The 21,535-nt window shown below is 41.8% G+C and overlaps 1 long non-coding RNA gene across 1 annotated transcript in view; it reads left to right on the top strand.

Annotated features, from left to right (window-relative positions):
- Positions 1-21,535, top strand: part of LOC141990006 (uncharacterized) — a 403,850-nt gene that overhangs the window by 339,982 nt on the left and 42,333 nt on the right. Inside the window, exon 2 of the long non-coding RNA XR_012640041.1 lies at positions 18,150-18,242. This is a non-coding gene — a long non-coding RNA (uncharacterized LOC141990006). The remainder of the gene's footprint in view (positions 1-18,149; positions 18,243-21,535) is intronic.

The following is a 21,535-nucleotide window of genomic DNA, read 5'->3' as shown; positions in this document are numbered from 1 at the left end:
TGGTAACTTGTTGTTCTTAGACTTAATACTAGACTTTAAATAATGCTACTTTCAAGGGAGAAGTGCCCTCTAATTGATATATGGGCTATGCAACTTTTAAAGATCAGAATAGATGGATCACCCCTGACATCCAGCTGTGCATCTCAGATGTTTCTGAAACAAATTTATAATGATGAGAGGAGTGCTTGAGCTGACATGTTTGTTAGGACTTGTTACTTGCATATCAATGAGACCCAGCTGAGACTCAGAAGAGCATTAAAGTGACTGCGGGTGAGTCTGGAACACAGTGCTGTGCTGGCTGCCTTGCGGTGTGGTAACTCTGGCTTGTCATAGATGAGTTGCCGATGAAGCTTGTAGTTTATCGACTATCTTTAAATGGCCTTGGCCATTAAAGCTCAGCCAGTAGTCCCAATGTTTTTCTTATCAAGTGCATTCACTTTTTTCATGGAAAGTATTTTAAAAAGCAGATTTTAAGATAGTTACTGATGTCAGTGTTATAGGTGGTAACTTTCAATGTTAGTCACAAATTGATAGGGAGCTACATCAGTTTGTGACCTTCACAAAAAAATAGCAGATTTTTCTACCAAGGCTTTGAAAAGAACAAAACCTTTTAAAAGTCCCCAAAAGGTAGAGTTTTATGTAATGTTGTCTCTTAAAATAAAAGGAGAAGTTGCTATTAATTATGTCTCTTGTATTACCGTGTGGGAGTTTTAATTGCAAGAATTTGTTAAATATTTCCAACAAGTTCTAATAATGAGCTACCCAAGTTTGCCTTTTGCAGTAGACTCCAGAATCATCAGATTCTTTTTTCTCCTGAACAGAAAAAATGAAGATTTTCCAAACAAAATAATTTTAAGGGAAATTTATTATTTGTATTGTGTTAATACCTAAGACTCACATTGTACTTGGCGCTGTACAAACACTTTACATTGTACAAACACAGGAGCTTCCAAATCTATGTGTATGACAAGAGGCAACCAATGGATACAGACAGGCAGATGGGGAACCACAGGGAAACAATTAGACAGTTTTGGTAAGCGTAATAGGCAGGGGTCACAACACACCATCTTTCTAAATCTTTGCCAAGGTTTTTTGTAGATATTGCAGGAAAGAAGAGCTTTAATATTGATGTGACGGATGATGATGAGGTAGAGCTATGTGGTAACAAGTGGGTGATGAAGACTGGCATCCTTGGTTGAGTGGAGGTAAGAGCCAGCATCTTGTTAGTGAATGAGTGATGATAGGTAGGGTGAGAATAGGCTGTGAAGGGCCGTGAAAGAGAAAGCAAGTAGTTTGTCTGACAGGATGGAGAAAGGGGAGCCAGGGGAGTGATACAAAGAGGGGGCTGATGTACTCAAAGCAACAAGCTTGGAAAGTGACCTTTGCAGCAGTATTTTGAATGAATATATGCAGGGCAAGACATCATTTGTCAAGGCCAGAGAAGGGATTTTGCAGCAATCAAGACACAAGATGATTACAGACTGGACGAGAGGTTTCGCTGTGAGGATACATAAGAAAGGTTCTATTCTAGAGATGTTATGCAGGAAAAAATCAGCAAGATTTAGACACAGCCTGGGTGTGGGACCTAGAAAGAATTCTGAGTCAGATAACACTCAGGTGATAGGCTTGTGTGACAGGAAGGGTGATGTTGTGTACAGCAAGGAGCAGGAAGGGCGGGGAGAGATTAGGAGCTCTGTTTTAGCTATGATGATCTTAAACTGATAGCTGGGTACCCTTGAGAAGATGTCAGAGCGACAGACAAAGATTTGCACAGGAGACAGCTAGAATAGAGAGGTAGGACAGCTAGGAGAGAGTGATGGAATTACAGATGACAAAGGATGATGTGATCCGAGTGTCATCAGCACAGAAATGATAGTGGAATTAGTTTCTAGATGAGATTACCTAGAGACAGGGTATAGAGGGAGAAGAGAGAACCAAGGGCAGAGCCTATGGAACTAGGGTGACCAGATAGCAACTGTGAAAAAGCGGGATGGGGGTGGGGGGTAATAGGCACCTATATAAAAGTCCCCAAAAAGGGACTGTCCCTTTAAAAATGGGACATCTGGTCACCCTATGTGGAACCCCCACAGAAAGCTGGATAGCGAGCGAGACGGATTATTTAAACAACAAGCTGGAGGAACAATTAGAGAGGGAGAAGTACAACCAGGAGATAATGGAATCACAGAAGTCAAAGAATGACAAGATATCAAGAACAAGAGCCTGGCTGAGGTGGTCCAGGTGGTAGAGGAAGATGGATTACTGGTTCTGAACTATGGCTAAGAAAAGGCAATAGCAACTTGTTTCAGTGGACTGCAAGGGGGTAGAAGTTGGATTGGAGAGGCTCTAGGATGGAACTGGAGGACAGGAACTCCAGGCAGCAACTGCAGACAGTGATTGTGAGGTGAGTCAGAGAGCGGGCCAGAAGTCAGTTAGACAAGACTGATGGGGAGGAGTTGGGTAGAGGGCAGCAGTAGGGAAGTGGGGAGGAGTGTAGGGTTGGACACGGTGCTGTTGAAAAGAGGAAGAAGAATGGAAAGAGGGAGGAGAAAGGGGCTGAAAATGGGTAGGAATAGGAGAGGAGGACCATGGTCTGATCCAGGGTGGGGGGTGTGCGAAAAGGTGGAGACCCCTAATAACAGAGAGCAGTTGTAGAGGCAATGTCAGATGAAGAGACCCAGGTCTCTTTGAGAGCCAGGACCTGGAGGGAGCAAGATATCAAGAGACTGTGGATCTTTTGATAGAACGAGCATTCCAGAGACAGCAGGAGAAGGGTAGGTGGGAAGGAAAGGGATAGCATGAGGTTAGAAATGGTGGCACCACAGGGACGGAGATGTTGGTGAAAATCAGTAAGGAAGGTGGATGGGCCAGGGTGTCTGTGCGTGGAGGTGGGAGGAGGGCCAGATGGGGAATATGCCACCGGAGGTGAGAAGAGGATGTGGATGTAGGACCTGGATATGTGCTGGTGGGAAGAGGGTGAGGATTGCGATGAAGAGGGGAAGAGGAGTAGGTTGAACTGATGGGAACTGTGGATGGGTGACAAAGAAAGGGAAATGGAGCCAATAGAGGGGGGAGAGTGAGGGCAGAAACTACAGTGCAGAAAAGGGTGTGGGGAGAAAGACATGATTACAAACCAATTTATCACTGGATCAATACATGGGACTCAGTAAAATCAATAGCAATGAGTCCATAAGCAATCATTCAAATGAGATATTATGTGAGTCAATTACTGAACTCCATAATGAAGGCTGAGATTATTTTACAACTGATTTAAAAAATAGATGCTCTGTTCTGAAATGGACAGCACTGAATAAATTGAATTATTTAGAAACATTATCATTATCTCAGATGCACAGGTGTGTGTATTTTTTTAGTTAGAAAACTGATTGAAAAAGCTTTCAAAAACTTGGCCTCATCAGCAAAGTAATTCAAGTTCCCTGTAATCATGTTAAATACAAGACTAATTATTTTCCTGCAGTTAAATATTATATTAAATATAATTCAATTCTGATCGCTTACCATGCTGCTGCTGCGTGAATATTTAAAAGTTAGTAACTTTCTCAACAGTCTGTATATGTTATAGCAGCTGTTGTTTATCACCATGCATTCCACTGGGTGAGAGGAGGCTATATTGTTGTTTAAGGGTTAATTTTCACCTTACACATGAAATGACTTTATTTTACATTTAAATTGTTATTTTTCTTACCCCCTTTGCATGAACTACACTGGTAATAATTAATTAAATTCTACAGCAAAATTAATCAGCACTTGTGAAGTTTGGTGAGTAAGTCTGATAAGCATCACATGAAGAAGAGTGCTTGAAAGCATCAGATTAAGTCAATAGAACATTCAAAATATTTCCAAGTGCAGAAGCAGGAGCCAGGTGCTGAAAGACCATATTTGTGTGTGTGTGTGTATCAATATATAATTGTGAACGCGCATGTGCGTGCACTAGCAAGCTTATATCTCTCTCATTTGTGTAATCTGAATGAGAGAGGTTTAGTATATATTTGTGAGGAAAGTCCCAGTTTGGGAATGATTAAAATATCTGAAAGAGAAACAGAGATGAGTGGGGAAGCAAGGTTAATTGATGCCACAGCTCAGTCAATCACTTAAGCATATGATTAACTTTAAGCACCTGCATTAAGTCAATAGGACTTAAGTATGTGCGAGAGCCTGATCTCTTGCATGTGTTTGTGTGCCCAAAGCCTGCATTGACTTTCATTTATTATTTTATTACAAGAGTATCTAAAGGCCACAACCAACATTGGAGCTCCATTGTATGTACAAATTGTAAAACAGTCTCTGCCTTGAATAATTTACAATCTAAATAGACAAGATAGAGAAAAGAAGCATTACCACCCCCTCTGTGCAGATATGGAAATGAGGCACAGAGAGATAATGACTTGTCCAATTCATGCGGGAAGTCTGTGGGCTTCAGAGTGATGAATTGAACCCAGACTTCATAGCTAGAGCCTTAACCACAAAACCATCCTTCCCCTCTAGAAGGATACCACTGAGTGAAACCACTGAATTTTTGTGGTTTGGGTTTTTTCCACTCATCCAGTTTAAGCTGTTTGGTCTATATATATGGCAGCCATGATTATAGTAACTGAGTGCCATTCAACAAGGACCTGATCCAATAACCAGTGAAGTCAATGAAATGACATTCTGGACACCAGCTCTCATAATGATCTCCCACTGGCGATGGCACACTTTCCTTATCTGATTTTACATTTTAACTTATTCTGTTTTATGTTTTGAGATCTTTGTCAGTCTTAATGTATGCATTTCCCTGGACCGGAAAAATTTTCTCTTGACTTGCTGACATAAAATGCTTAAGATACAAGTGAAGAGGTAAGAAATTGAAATGACAATCTAATTTTATTATTCATTGAAATGAAATGTTTCTTTGGGCAAACCATTTGTAGACATATTTCAATTATTGGGTCTCTCTCTCTCTCTCTCTGTCTCCTCCCCAGCCCTACTGGCTTCCCTCTACTATTTGGGGGTAAGCCTATTACATTTTCTTTCTTTAACCGTCACCTTGTCATGTACAGAAACAAGTACCCATTTTTTTTCTATGGACCAAGAAACTAAATATATTGTGTTTTAAATCTTAATTATTGTTGGGGGTTTTGTGTGTGTGGTTGATTTCAAAGCAATAGAAAGGTAATCAGTGGTAATTGTTACTATGCTTAAAATACTGACCATTTTCCAGGTTTATTGGAACTTGTTATTCCAGGTTTATTGGAACTGCTTTTAGGGAGGTGACTAAGAGAATGGGGGCTAGCACTGGGATAAAGAGGGCTTCCTGCATTTGGGAGATGGGGCCATTCAGCACTCTTGCCTGGATAGTGTCTCATCCCTTCCCTCTCCTGAAAACTGTCTCTGGCATCCAAATACACACATCACATGCAATACCAAGCTAACAGTAAAACAATTTTATTTTCCTAGGACTTTGATTTAGCTTCTTAGTCTTAAATTTATAGTTTATCGACGAAGAAAAAGAAAAAATGGGAGTGGGAGAATTAATCTTGATTTCTAGGAAGATTTGTCTCAGCTACACTTAATCTAGTTATAATATATAGATATTATGTTCCAATTTAGTGTTTAATATTCTATGTAGACAAAGAACTGGAAAATAGATTCATTTTCTCTTCCTCAAAGAGCGACCTTTGTTGTATGATTAGAAATTTTTTTCTAGTCTGAATGGGACCAGAGATATATGTACAGTATTTCCAAACAATTTCATCATGCATATGAGCCTGTGATATGAAGCTAAGGATAACAGAACAGTGAAATCAATTTTAAAATAACTATACATGCTCTTTTTAAAAATCATTTCACTGGCAGTCTGGTTCATGTGGGCTGTGAATCCCTGAGACGATAGGTTCTATTTCCAGCATTGTTCAAAAATGCACAAATGAAATCTCTTGACTCTTGAATTGTGATTGGAGTATAACCTCTTTGTACTGGGGTCTGAGAAAAATAAATATTGAGTTTTGATTGGTTATATTTTTAACTGGCATATTTCCCCTGGAGTGATTGCATCTCAGAAGACATTTGACCAATTTGAAGTAGTGTGCCTTCCCGCATTATAAAATGATGCATGCTAACTTGATGAGGGACACTAGGGGATGGCCTGATCTGTGAATATATTCATGCTTGCTTTATGTACTTATGGTGATGTCTTCTCTAGGTATCATTTGAATATAGGGTCGTCATTACTATCCTTGCCACTTTGTCTGCTCGCCACCCACATGAATGAAAGATGGGTGGGAGAGAGTACTAGGCACGAAGTCCCTGCTTATGCTTCTGAACCAGCAGCAGAGATTGAGGGAGGTCCTTTTATATACCTGTGTGACCATGATACAACCTTTATTTAGGAGTCCTGTAGAGTGCTTGATTAACAGCCGTCATCAATTAGATTTGAGAGTGGCTACCAAGCTCTCTAAATATGCAATATGAGGTTCTTTTGGGACAAGAGATTTTAGAGTTGATCAGATTTTATTTTAAAAAGGAATTAAATTCATGAAAATGACATTTCTATTCTACAGAAGCCATTGGAACATAAACTAAAAATAACAATGCATTTTATTTATTTCTGGGGGAGAGCATTACATAAAGCAAACAAAATAAGCCTTAAATCTGCACTGGATGCCATGGGTTCTAGCGGGGCAAGAGAGTGTGACATGGTGTCTGAATAACTGATTTCAAAGCTATGTAGCTTCCATAGTGGAAACTCATTTTCTTGCATATTTAAAAAAAAAATCTTAAATGGATTTGACATGTGAGCCTTGCACCACCCAAAAGAACTATCACAACAAACGTCAATAAAACACTGGAATGCATTCCTAAAAGGCTGCCATGGAAGTACAGAAAGCATGATATATTTTCATTTGGCCAGCCTGTCTCATATGTTGGTTATTTGATTTACCTGGTTAGAGTGATAGCTGGATCCAAAATAGGAAAACCATTGAGGTTCAACTAATAACTGTCATTTCACTGACTTTCAAAACAACATTATGTAAATACACAGTAATGAGTTCTCACCAGGAGAGAGAATTCAATAAGGGCTTTTTTTCTTGATCATATGCATTGTCTAAATTTGAATTCTAATTTTGCTGTTAGCTTGACACTTTCGGTAAACAAGTATTGGGACATAATGAGCAAGACCATCTTGAGTGGGTACAGTATGAAGTGTATAATATCAGAGGGAACAGCATAGGAATATCAATGATTCCAATGGATGGTGACATTTTTAGAATGCAACTCTGGTATCTTATGCAAAGAGTCTTTCTAGGTGGAATGATCAGGCTAGTTGTTGGTCAATAGTGTCTAATGATCAGGGGTATTTACAGTGTAATCTGTGAAATGTGTTGTCAGGCTTTCTGTTCATAGTCTGTCACCTCCAGGACTTATGTGTACTACTTTGTTCTGCTTAATCAAGTGAATCTCACTTTTGATAATACTTTGAAGTGCGGTTCCACTCTGTAAACTGATTCATTAGAAATGCTGTCATTGGATCCCAGATTTATTGTTTCTCAGTTACTACATATAAAGTGTGCTCAATGTTTAACAAGTATTTTTTTCTAAATACCAAGCTTGAAAATTCAAGGTTCTTTCCTTTTGGGCATCGTCATCAGTACAAAAGGTTCTACAGGCTAAATTATCTCCAGTGGGGTTATACAGCTGTATCTGATTGGAACTTAGTAAACAATTCTGTTTTTGTTGCCCAAGAAGGAATAAAATTCAGCCTTAGTTGGCTCTGAAGAGGTAACATGAGTAACAAGCAATACAAACTTATTTTTCATGATAAAAGTCAGAAGATAGGACTCTGAATACATATAGGGAGGAAATCTATTGAGTAAGAAGTTGTCATGTGTGGCCACTCACCAGGCTGCTGTCCTAGACACAAACGTTTGATACCATGTGCTTAGCTAGCTGGGTCTGGGCAGAGTCTCCAGTACTTCTAGGCACGCTCTTGAAGTTCAGATCCTCTAACTAGCATCTCTTCATGAGATATGGGACTCTGCAGTCCAACTGGTTAGGCCCTGAAACTAGTTCTGGCCTCCCCAATAGCAACTGCATGCTCCCCAGAGTTCCACCAAAGCTTTGGACCCTCTAGATTCTTGTTTCATCCTTCAGAGACTGTGACAGTTACTTCAAGGGACACCCATACTTTGCAAAGGACTTTCTAAACCAATAACATTTTACTCAGACAAAACACAAGGACTATATAGAGCTGTGGAAAAACAACAAACACCAGCATGCAAAACCCTCCATCCAGAATGCTCGCTACTCTGAGAGCTCTTCAGATTTTAGTCAAACTTTTCAGTCTCAGGGCCCTTTTTTCCTCGTCTTGTTTTCTGGTTCTCATCTCTTCTGAAAAGGCTAGTAAGAGAACCTCCCATTTACAAAGTTCCAGCCCCTTCTGTCAGCTGACCTCAAATGCCCTGTCAGGTGATTCATTGCTTGGTTAACACCCACCTAGAGTGCAGAGTAGGAAAACTGATTCCCGTGGGCTGCAGCTACCTCATTGTCCTAGGTGCTTTCATTTGAATGGTAGACCATCCAGGTTAATGACTCTTGTTTGCTCTCCATTGTTAGCACACTACTAGTGGACTCAGTCTCTGGATATCATAGTATAATATAGATGTTGAAAGGCAAAAGTGAAGTCGCAGTCCAAATTACAATCAAAATGGCATTCAGAAAACAAAATGGAGCTTGCAGACTGATATAGATTTATTCCGATTTACACTAATCTGTCACAGTTGCTTTTCAGAATAGTATCACACTTAAAGGAAATAGATGCAAACATACTACATTTGCTCATCATTAGGAAATGAATAGCATATTTAATATGTTGCTATAAACAGTCCATGATTACCAACAGAATTGAAATGAGTTGTTCATCATTTAATTCTGGGTGTAAAAGAGGCATAACTGGTTGACTCTCCACTCTGTCAGGTTTATTGGGTCTAATCCTGAGGTCCTTACTCAAGCATACACCTTTTGACTTCAGGAGGAATTTGCCAATGTAAAGCCTGTGTAGATACTAGAGCTGAGCCAAAATTCAGATTAACAACTCAGACTACCAGACCAAATCTGGCAATTTCGGGTTTGGACAAGCATTCATCAAGGAAGAAAAGCATTAATTTACCCATGTAGCTAATATTAGTGTAGCCCTGAAAAAAAGAGTTTTAGAATATCTGAAGTTTGAATAGATGGAAAAACACAGGCAACATGACAAACTTTTAGATTGTCCTAAATGAAATTATCCCCTCTTGCTCTCCTCTAGCAAAAACTAAGGTCATTAGCATGTGACCAATGGAGAATGAGTGACCAAATCATGCCACCAAGCAGTCAGAAATATTTCATATTATTGATGTCCAGATTCTATTACTCTTACTGACATTAATATTCACACTGACTGAAGTGGGAGCAATCACAGAGTAAGGTACTGCTCAATGGTTCTGATCCAAATCCCACTGATTTAATGGGATTTGAATCAGTCTCCATTGATGGGTATCAGAATCTGACCCTTTAACAAAGCACAATAGAATCGAGCTGCGCAAGTCAAAAGGTATATTTTGAACAACGTTGTATGGACGCTATAACTCTCAACTTCAGTACTACAGGAGATATACATGGTGTTGGGGGGAAAAACAGAATTGCACCTTCAGGAAAAAAAAAAGAATAGAGGGCAATTTTTCAAGTACACCAACTATGCTTGAGACTGAGAAAAAGAGGTAGGTGGGAATGCACTGAACTCCATGAAACCACTTCTATGTCTTGGCCATTCCAGAGATACTGTAATGTATAATTAACTTCAATGTATATTATTGAACCAGGCTTGCTTGACAATTTTTTTTTCATGCTCTAAACTTTGTTCCTGGTGCCATTTCCCCCTACCAAACATTTCTGAAAAATACAATTTGTTGTCTGATATATCCAGGTCATAAAACAGGCTATTAAAACAGACCATTAGCTTTGGGGGTAATTACAGTTTGGTGACCTTGCTAGGGCACCAAGAATTTATTGCTTGTGTTCAGAGAGTCAACAACATTTGAGTGTTTAACAGAGAGGATTTCCATTTACATGCAGGAAGAGAGATATTTTCCCCCTTGTAGAGTAGCAATGAAACTTTTTATTTTGAAATCTGTAATCAGTTTCTTTTCATTAGTTTAGTTTATTTCCTTAACTCTCATAATAGTAAAACCTCCTTCTTTAATTTTAAATTCTGTGCATATTTGTGAATATTTATAGAAAATGGCAATAACAGTGTGTGCTACACCTGATAATAAATGCACCTGCGGAGCAGAATTTCGTGACTTGAGTGCTGCCGGTACAACTGCTCTTTGTTAAATATATGTTAGAGACTTAAGTGTTTGAGAAAACTTGCTAAAAATGGCAGCCCTGAAAACTATCACTGAGCATCTAAAAGGACTGACGCTCTAGGTCAGATCCATTCAGACATTCAATTCTTAGCTTTTCCTTCTGAATTTGCTAACAAAAAAGTCAATGAGGGAAAGTGATTTTTAATGTCTAATGTTGGTATTTGTCCTCTAACTCATTGTACACCAGCCTCTGAGGAATTATCTGATGGTAACAACTTTTGGATACTATCATCATTGGCTAGAACTATTAAATTACAGGTGTCGGTGAAGAATTCTTATTGATGTAAATGATGCCAGATCATTGTTTATAATTCTTTAGCAATCTCTTGAGTGATCAAGTATCTAGATTGGGCTCTTTTGTTTGCGGTATTTTCCTATTAAAATACTAGAAATTACAAATGCACTAGAGGCCTTGATTATCCTAAAAAAAGAAAAGAAGAGGTTTTAATTCTTACATAGTGGGGGAAAATGCAGCCTACTCAAGAACAATAGGGGCTGCCTGGACTTGGAAATATCTAATACAGAGTTGGGAGAAGTAAAATTTGAATAGCATACAACAGTTTTTAACTTATTGCACAAAACATGACTGACAGCCCTGGCAGTCTGGACTATTGGTACAACCAGTATTTGGTAAAGATGTCAATGCAAGGTGAGGTCCCTGGCCTCATCTATGGGGAGGGAGCAGAGGTGAAAGTAAGCCAGTACACTCTGGTATGGCGTACCGGCAAGCAGCAGAGGCGAGTTGTATGGGCTTGTGGCTCCGGCAATACTGAGGGCCGGGGGCCGGCTCCACCAATGTTCGGGGCTGGGTCTCCACCCTGGTCCCTCCTGCTGCCCCCCCATGCCTCCCCCAAGTGTCCTCTGGCCCCCTGCTTGCTGCCCCTGTGCGCCTCCCTGGTTCCCAGAGCAGAGCGTCCCTGTCTCTCCCCTGCAGCTCCATGCTGCCTCCCTGCATCAACTGCTACCGCAGGGACATATTGCCCCCCATGCACTAGTGGCAGGGCAGGCTGCCCTTGCCCTGCCCTTCCCCCTCAGACCCTTTCATTTTTCGGCGGGACCCTCCACCAGCACAGCCGTCCCACCCCCAGCCCACAGTCACCGCTCCTGCCCCACGCTGGGCAAGGGGCAGCCCCATCCCCGCCCTCAGTGAGGCTACAGTGAGGGGCAGCAGCAGGGGATGAGGGGCACATGTGATGGCAGCACTCCCCCCCCCACGGCACCCACCACAGGGGAGGCGAGGGAGATTCCTGGACTTGAGAGGGGCCCTAGGAGCACAGGCAGTGACAGTGGTGGGGGTGAGTGTGCTGCGCAGGGGAAGAGGGGGGGGCCCTACCCCAGAGCTCGCTGCTGTTGGCGGGGAGAGGGCTGGGGGGAGTCCTCCTCTCTGGCTCCAGTCCCGGGGCAGCCTGCCTGCACCCCAAACTCATCCCTAGCCCTGCCCCACCCCAGAGCCCATACCTCCAGCCAGAGCCCTCATCCCCCAACACCCCAACCCTCTGCCCTAGCCCTGAGCCTCTCCAACATCCCAAACCCCTCATCTCCAGCCCCAGCCAGAGCCCTCATTCCCCCCGAACCCTCTGCCTCAGACTTGAGCCCCCTCCCACACCCCAAACCCATCCCCAGCCTCACCCCACAGATCTCACCCCTGCACTCCTCCCATCCCCAAACTCCCTCCCAGGGCCTGCACCCTGGGCCTCCTCCCCCACCCAAACTCCCTCCCAGGGTTGAGTTTGGGCAGGGACAGGTTCTGGGCACCACCAACATTTCTACAAACCTGCCACCCCTGCCGGCAAGAGCTGGTGCGCTGTACCGGGATGGACCGGCTTCCCCACGTGGCAATGTAAGGGGCCTGGGGCACCCAGCAGCGGCTGGAGCCCTGGGCCCTTTAAATTGCAGCCAGAGCCCCACTTCTGGAGCCCTGGGGTAGCGGCGGCGGCGCTCGAGTGGCCATTTAAAGGGCCCAGGGCTTCTGCTGCCGCTACCGCCCTGGGCCCTTTAAATTGTTGCTGCAGCCCCGCTGCCGCTACCCCAGGGACGATTTAAAGGGCCTGGGGCCGTAGAGGCAGCGGGAGCCCTGGGCCCTTTAAATAGCCCCCGGAGCCTGCCAGAGTCCTGGGATAGTAGCGGCGGGGCTCCAGCGGCTATTTAAAGGGTCCGAGGCTCCCGCTGCCTCTACCACCCCAGGCCCTTTAAATAGCCACCGGAAACCCGCCGCTGCTACGCCAGGGCTGCAGCAGCAGGGCTCCAGGGACAGTTTAAAGGGCCCTGGAGGGTAGTGGCAGCTGGAGTCCCAGGCCCTGCTGCTGGACCCCCCAGGGCTCCGCTGGCAATTTAAAGGGCCCGGGGCTTCGCTGCAGTAGCGGCAGCTAGAGCCCCGGCCCTTTAAATCGCCCCTGAGCCCCAGGTCTCCCAGCCACCTCTGCAGCTGGGAGCTCGGGGTGATTTAAAGGGCCCAGGGCTCCCAGCTGCTGCTACCACAGCCCTAGCCCCAGGACCTTAAATCCTGATTTAAAGGGTCTGGGGATTTAAAGGCCTCTCCTCTTCCGGTAGAGGCCCCGCCCCCTCCTCAGGACTTCGGAGTACAGGCAAGTCCTTTAAGTTACTTTCACCCCTGGGAGGGAGCACGCTCAAGAACATCTCTAGTTTGATATTTATCTATCCCTGTCAATGGTTTTTAATGCAATAGTTCTTTCATCTCTGGATGTGCACTCTCTTTTTAGAGCAGTGCTTCTCAAGCTATCTGATGTGGGGGACCGGAAATTTTTTTCCCAGTGTGCGCGCAGAGCGGCAGCCGATGGCTGGCGGACCGGCACCGGTCTGCGGACCACCACTTTGAGTAGCACTGTTTTAGAGGATACTGTATTACTAATTTAGGAAGACACTTGCAATTTTCAGAGATCAATTTCATTGTCATAAAAATTTGCACACACTTATACTTAACAATACTGAGCTGTCATACCAATCAATATGATATGCCTGGAAATGGCAAATTAACTCATTAAGGGCTGTGATATTACATAGTGTCCCAATGAATCCATAAGACTATTTTTTAACCATATTGCTCCAACATCATCCAGCACTGGCATATTATCAGTATCATACCACTTCAGTATAATGCCAGATTTGCATGCTGAAGATGTGTTTTCCCCTCCTCCTGCATAGAGATCAGCATGCGACAATCTCCCATTATTACTGACTGAATTTATGCACAAGAATTCCTATTCACTGAAAGGAGAATGGAAGTCTAAAAGTGCAAATAGACTACAAAGATAGCTTTAGTGTCTGAACATGGCTTAGATAGCTTACCCAAACTGACTAGGAAGAGAAATAAAGCTTTCCAGATGGCCACTGCTGTTAAGTAGAACAAAAGACCACTGGAAGCTGTAGATTTGTACAGAAAATCTGACCCAGCATGTACTACCTATTCATAACTTATTTTTAGGACTTGATCCTGCTCTTTGGTATGAGAGCACGCTTCCCCAGATTCTGTACCTTGGGAAATCAGCTATTGCATTCCCTCATATTTGCATAGTGAGCATTACTGTAAGGACTAGGGCTTTGTGCCCTGATGCAGTGTCTTGGAGCAGATCTTATTGTTAACACCGTCATCTTAGAAATGTTTTCTACAAATCCATTAAAAAAATTATATTTGGGAAGATATTTTTAATTATGTGCACTACCAAACCATAAAAATAGGCACTGTGAATTGCTTGTTTGTTTCTCTGCTACATCTCATCCAGCTCTAGATAGGTACTGCATTTCCCAATATAAATTTCTGATCTAATTAAACAGCCATAAGGGCACAAGGCATTTTCTGGGAAGTGAGGGAAGTGAAAACAATCTTGGAGGACCTGATGGCCACAGGCTATACCTCAGGCCATTAATCTTAACCAGTCATCAATCCCTAGAATATGTTGTGTTTCAAGGTGGCTGCTATTACAAGTTGAAGATGAAGACAAACAAAGAAACCAAACCATTAGCATATTGGTGTATGGATTTTTTTTTTAATTGGGAGCTGTAGTTTCAATAGGTATGTACAGGACATTTCTAGAGAATTAATTCCCTATACCTCAGCTGGTTACACTGATTGAATTAATTTCAGAGCATTCCATTCATCTTAAAATAGGAACTAATTACAGGAGTATGGTCAGTATGCATCTTGGATATCTTGCAGAGCTAGCCTCTTGGGACGCTGGATGAACGGTAACCAAAGTTGAATATACAGTGATAATTACATTACACCCAATGTACATTATACCCAATGATAACAATGCTCTTAGTCCATTTTGTTGTTTAACTTCTACACTCCCAGAGATCTATTGATTATAGCAGAGTGCTTCTATATTTGTCTTTAAAAATAACTACCTTAAAAAACAGAGCCAGTTAGGATGGTTATAGAATGCTATTTCTTTACCCCAGCTCAATGAGATAGCTAGCATAAAGTATCTCAGTGGACAAGGTAGTGTTGGCTGGGGAAAAAATGGATGTATTAAGACTCCTCAAAACTGCCAATACTTAAAATTTTAAAGTTATTTAGGCTCTGTTGCACAATTTCTGTTTTTGAAAATAAAGTACTCCAACAATTAATTTTATTAGTTTGTATTGCTGTAGTGCCAAAGTCTTCAGCCATATTCAGTGCCCTGCTGCATGAAGTTGCTGTACAAGCACAAAAGAAGATGCAGTCCCTGTTACAAATAGCTAACAATCTAATTTAAGACCTCATCAATTTAGTCTCTCAAACTGTACAAGGAAAGCAGGGAAGAAGGGGGGTAACAGCGAGAAGAAAACCTGGTTCCATAGGCTCGCTACATCCACAGTTTAGTTGTAACATTAAGATTAAGAAGGCTAAAGTCAGGAAACCTGTCAGCCAAAGTTCTTGTAGTGGTGTTATCCTGGCACTTTTTTCTGCTCTTGCTTTTCTTAGAGAGATGAGGTCATGAGATATCTTTTATTGGACCAACTCTGTTGGTGAGAGAGACAAGCTTTTGAGCTTACATAGAGCTCTTCTTTGAGCCGTCTTCTGACCTGAAGGAGAGCTCTGTGTAAGCTCGAAAGCTTGTCTCGCTCACCAACAGAAGCTGGTCCAATAAAAGACACTACCTCACCCACTTTGTCTCTCTCTCATATCCTGGGACCAACATGGCTGTAACACTGCCCACTTGCTTTTCTTGTTATATAAGAACTGCAAATGTTTATACTACTAAAAGCATGCAATAAGATATACAGGATGTGCTGTTGAGTCAATGTTTTTGCAGTATCCTTGAACTTTCCTGAACTCTGCTTTCTTTGCGTCTCTCTTCATATTTCATTAATGATGGTTTTATACATTTGATTAAAGGAGAATGAAGAAATGGAGCTCTGGAGATAGCTACTGTTTGCTGTGGTTTCTCTGGTGTCTGTATAGCACTCCTTGTGTACAGCTCTTCTCATACTTAGTGCAAAGAAATGTTCACTCTGTTGTGTGGACTGGGAATTTTCTTCTGAGTAAAACTTTTCCTGCACTCAGTGCATCCCTTTTGAATAGCATCCCTGCTCCTTCAGCTGTAAAGATTTCCTCATAGTCAGGGCATGTACATGGTCTCTCTACAGTGTGATTTCTGGTGTGTTTGGAAATCTCCTATAATAGTAAAACTTTCTCCACATTCAGTGTGTGTGGATGGTTTATCTCCTGTGTGGATTCTATGGTTTTCTTGGAGATACTCCTTTTCCACCAAGCTCTTCCCTCATCCAGTGCATGTAAATAATCTTCTGGTGTTTGGGAATATTTTGAGAATCCCTCAGAAAATAGTTTTTTTTTCCTTCATATACATTGCAGATCTACTGTGTGTGTTCTCTGATATCTATTAATCTCTACTATCCTAGTCAATCTTTTTTCCTCACACTCCTTGAATCTAAATCCAAGGCTACTGTGTGCTATAAGTAGATAGATTTTAGGTGTGATCTAGGGACATGAGAAGTAATAATACTATTATTCCTTGTACTTTTATGGCATTTTTCATAGTAAGATCTCAAAGCACTTTACAAAGATGACTATGCTTTATAATGTACAGATTGGGTTGCTGAGGCACAAAGAGATAAAATTACTTCCCCAGTGTGAGAAGCAGTAAAATACAGGTCACTTCACAAAAAGCCCCAAGTTTTATTCCCTGTAACTGGGCAGTCCCTTACCTAGCTCCAGATTTGTCCAGTGGCCTGAAGGTAAGACTAGCAATTAACTGCCTGTACCATTCTTCCAGAAGTGAGAGAATACCGCCTCGCATGTGAAGTAGGGATTTTCTGGAAGGGTCAAAAGCATGTGAGGATATATGTACAGACACTTCCAATCAGTGGGAGAAAGCTAAGCATGAGGAGGCTGGAGAAGGATCTGAGCAGAAGTTGTACAGGGAAGCTGAGGGAGAGATTGAATGATGTTAGGGGTAATACTGGTTTCTGTATTCTCACAAAATTCTGTGTTCAGTAATAAAATGAAGGCAATTCTTTCTGTGGTCATTTACCATTGTCACATGGAAATAATTACCTGGCATTGTGGGGTTTGTTTGGGGTTTTTTAAGCTAATTTCCTGATACTGTGGCTTCTCTTCAGGAAATTTTACTGTGTGAGAATGGTGTTCCAGCATGCTGGTAAGTTAAAGTATTTGTGTAATAGAGAGTTGGCATTGTACTACTCACACAATTTTAATTTCATGTAATGAATGGCATTTTTCTTATGGAAGAAGTACTCAGTTTTCTTCAGGCACCAAAACCTGGTCCCATCACAGTCAGTGGGAGTTTTGCCATTGACTTTACTGGGTCCAGTGTTTGGGCCTGTAAATTTTAGTAATTATTCATCCACAAAACAACAGCAAAACTGTTCTCAAAATACGCATTCCCCAAGTGACAATTTTCCCTTTTTACTGTGTTTCTAAATAATATAAAATCTTGTCATTTTCAGTTCTGAATGTAGCTGGGACAGTGTCAGTAAGTAAATACCATCAACAATCTGTTCAAAACTGATTCAGAAAAATCTGCGAACTTGCAATTAGAAATAGACAGGAGACAGAAGTACCCATCCAATCCACATGACACACTAAGGATACCCCAGCTTTATATCTCCAGTGGGTTCCTGAGTTTTCAGAGCAACAGTGTTACTTCCTGACATACCACCCAGAAAGACAATGGATTAGATCCTGAGCACACAAGAACCTCTTGGCACTGCAGTGCAGAGACAACTTGAATATGGCTGTCCTACAGTATAATTTTAAGTATGTGAGAAGTCCCATCGAAATCAACAAAACTACTGAGACAGTCTGTACCCTTCTGTTCACCCCCTTTTCAAGACTATGATAAATTTTGTACAAAGTATGCCTTGTGAGGTATCATTCGAAAACGGATAATTTGATGATCATCGTTGTCCTGGTAAAATATGTGTAGCAACATTGTATGTAAAGTTATAAAATTCTACTGTATGACATTACTGAGATGTATTCCAAATTTAGAAAAGCAGCATAAACCAGTTCCTCAGACAAAAGGCACTCTGATGATTCAGTCAATGAAATCAAATGGATGATCACCTGGTTAAGTGGCCATTCTTTGATAGGAAAAAGGGTGTACATTTCTTGCTCACACCTTGGCAAAAGAACAGCTGGAGGTTCCCCTCTCCACAGACTGTCTCCTGAACCCCAGCTAGAGATGATAAAGAAGAGGAAAAAGTATAAGAATGGGGAATAGAGGCCCCAAGTTATTCCTCCTTTCTCTCTCTCTCTCCCCACAGCATCCACAACACCTGAAGAATAAAGGAAACAGGTTTGGACTAGAGAGGGATCCTGGCTGAAAGATTCTGCCCCTAAAACTGCTAAAATGTGTGGTGAGAGAAATATTTGCTTTGAATTCACCTAGCTTGTTAAGTTAATTTGTCATGTTTTACCTTCATTTTCTTGTAACCAACTCTGACTTTTAAGCCTCATGACTTGTAATCACTTAAAATCTATCTTTCTGTAGTTTTATTGTTTTCTCTAAACCAGTGTGCTTGGATTGAAGTGTTTTGGGGAAACTCCATTTGGGATAACAGGATTTGTGCATATCATTTTCTATCAATAACATCACACTTTATATGAGTTTGTATGGTCCAGGACGAGCTGGGCAGTACAAGACGCACATTTCTGGGGGTAAGTCTGAGACTGGGAATTAGCCTATGCTGCAGTATAATTCCAGGGTGGCTGGCTGTACCACTCTTTGCAGTATAATGGGGAGTAATTTACATGCAAGGGGATAAGCTAAATGAGGAAACATAGCTGTTGAGATGAGATTTGGAGTTAGATGGAGAGGTAGAGGGAGGCTGTTCCAGATGGCAAGAGCTCCAGAAGAGAATGTTGTCTGGGTCAGATTCTGATCTGATTACTCTGAAGGCCCAAATCTCAAAAAATTTTATTGAAGTCAGTGGAGTTACTTTGGTATAACTGAAATAAGAGTCTGATCCTATGTGTTAAGAACCCTCCTGGAACACTCCCTGGGAGGAAATCTAGATGTTCTATGGGGTTCCATAGTGGGAATCTAAGTCTCCTTACTCCAAACTATAAGATGTAATAGTTCTTCAGAAATGTCATTTGCTCTTAAATTCTATAGGCATTTAGAAATACTTTCTATACACCCTTACTGGTTTCAACCCTATTATATTCTGAATGTAAAAATCACACCAATGGGCTGAAAGCCCACAAAACCCTCTACATCAGTTAAGCCTGAGTGCTGTGGTCCCAGTAACTGTACCTTTGGACTACCTCAACACTAGGAGCTAGTGATTCTCCTACTTATGTACATATATTCATGCTAGCTCTCATCCAGCTAGCATGAGTATAAGTAGAAGTGTAGCCATGGTAGCAGCAGTAGACTCATGGTTGAGCTGTGCTGACTACAAACCTGCGTGAAACCAGTGGGTATATACCCAGCATGGTTCAGCAGTGCCTCTGACACATGACCCATGCTACCATAGCTACACTATTATTTGTGTTAATGCTAGTTCAGTGAGAGCTAGCACGAGTATGAGTACAGGAGCATGGGAATCACACCCCTAGCTTGTAGTGTAGCCTTAGAGGTTTAGCTTCCAAGACAGGAAGTCTGCAGGAGGGGAAGCTACAGAAATCCATGCTCTGCTGTGCAGAGACAGCTGGGGAACTGCATCACCAAATGAGGATCTTCTCCAAGCACCTTGGGCCCTGAATGAGTATTGAATACAACAAGGTGCCAGGAGTAAATAGAAAATAATCTGAGTGGAAGAATGGAGCAGCTAAAAGCTCTACCAGACTTGAAAATATGGAAGACAACTGGAAGTGATTCAAATTGTTAATGATATCAAGAGTACTAAGGTTTACACAGATGTTTTGATCTGGGGAAGAACAATAGAAGAGCATGACCAGAGACTCCAAGCAGCTTTAGAAAGCACCAGAGCTGCTGGGCTAATTAGCTAAACAAAAGTATAAATTCTATGGAACTGAAATAACACTCCTGGGGGAAAAGTTAACACAACAAAGTATACAGGTAGATCACAGCAAGGTTGAAGCCGTCAACAACATGCCTGCTCCAACAAGGAAGGGGTATGAAGATTCCTTGGAATGGTGAACTTTGTAAGGAAAACAATGCTTAATCCATCTACTCCAAGCAGCAACCTGAGAGCACCGCTGTGCCACATTGTCCAATGGACCTAGAAAAGGGGTTAATTAAAGAGGCCCCAGTCCTGAGATATTATGCTTCAAAGGAGGGTTGTGTCACAGTCCTCTTACAATCATATGATCCAACCTGGAGACAAGGGGCTTCTGTGTCATGGGCAGTAATAAAAACAGAATATCAGTATGTTCAAATAGAGAAGGAGGCTTTGGCCTTAGTCCAGGGGTGAAAAAACATTTCATCTCTTCATTTATGGGAGGCCTGTGATCAGCGTTCCCTCTAATTTTTGACAGGCCGTGTGCTCAAAAAATTTATTCTGTGCCAATTTTTGTGCTCGCAGTGTTTCGCCGTGTGTGCGGGCTTTAGGATCTGTGTGCACGCACACAGCTTAGAGGGAACAATGCCTGTGATAGCTGAAACTGACCACAAACTACTTATTGCCTTTGCCAAAAGGAGCCTGGCAAATAGCCCCAAGAATACAAAGATTATTTTTTCGCTTACAAATGTATGATTTGTAAATTTAATCCAAATGTGGGAGGGACTTGGTGGTTGCAGACACGCATTCTACAGCATTTGACAGAAGTGCGGTGGAGCACAGTCCAGAGCTAGATGTACACATCAGTTTGATAAAACAAAACCTGTCAGGTCTCAGATGAATGTAGACTGTGATTGGCAGACCAACAGCTCAGGATGAAACCCTGCAGCATGTTCCCAACCCCTATCACCAATTCAGGGGGGAAGCTCTCAGGTTCAAATGGAATTGTGTTTAAAGGCGCCAGGGTAGTGATCCCTAAAATACTCCAGGAAAAAATATATTAAAAGGATACATTAAGGTCATTTAGGAACTGAAATATCAAAGAAAAGGACTGGAGAGGTTTTATACTGGCTTCAAATGAGCAGCAACACTGAGGAAGTTGTTAAGGCTTGTCACATTCACCAAAAATACAGGCAAAATCAAGCAAAAGAGCCTATGCTGGTGGAACAGGAAAAATTGGCCTCCTGGAGCAAAACAGGAATAGATTTGTTTATGTTGACTGGACAAAACTATATACTCATTGAAGACTATTATTCTTCCTTCCCTTAGAGATCCTTACTAGAAGCTATCACAGCTGAACAAGTGATTGTGCATGTCAGATCTGCTTTTGCTAGACATGGTATACCCGACATAGTAATCTGACAATTGGCTATAGTTTAGTGGGCACAAGTTTAAGAAGTTTGCAATGAAGCACAGGTTTAGATATGTAACCATTAATCACCATTATCTGCAATCCAATGGGTTGTTGGAAAATGGTGTTAAAATATAAGGGGACTATTGGAAAAAGGCTGTGAAGTCAGTCTTGATCCATACTAAGCACTGTTAAATTACAGTATGGCACCAATGAAATGTCACCTGCAGACATTTTATTTAATTGAAAATAGAGGACAAGAATGTCTGTAATGAGAGAAGCTGATGTAAGTGTCCACCGGAAATTTGCAGATGTATAAAGAGACAGATAAAGC

Source organism: Natator depressus, chromosome 6 (genome assembly GCF_965152275.1).
Source record: "Natator depressus isolate rNatDep1 chromosome 6, rNatDep2.hap1, whole genome shotgun sequence".
Taxonomy (NCBI): domain Eukaryota; kingdom Metazoa; phylum Chordata; order Testudines; family Cheloniidae; genus Natator; species Natator depressus.
The sequence above is the reverse complement of the archived record's forward strand: the minus strand, read 5'-3'. Positions and strand labels throughout refer to the sequence as shown.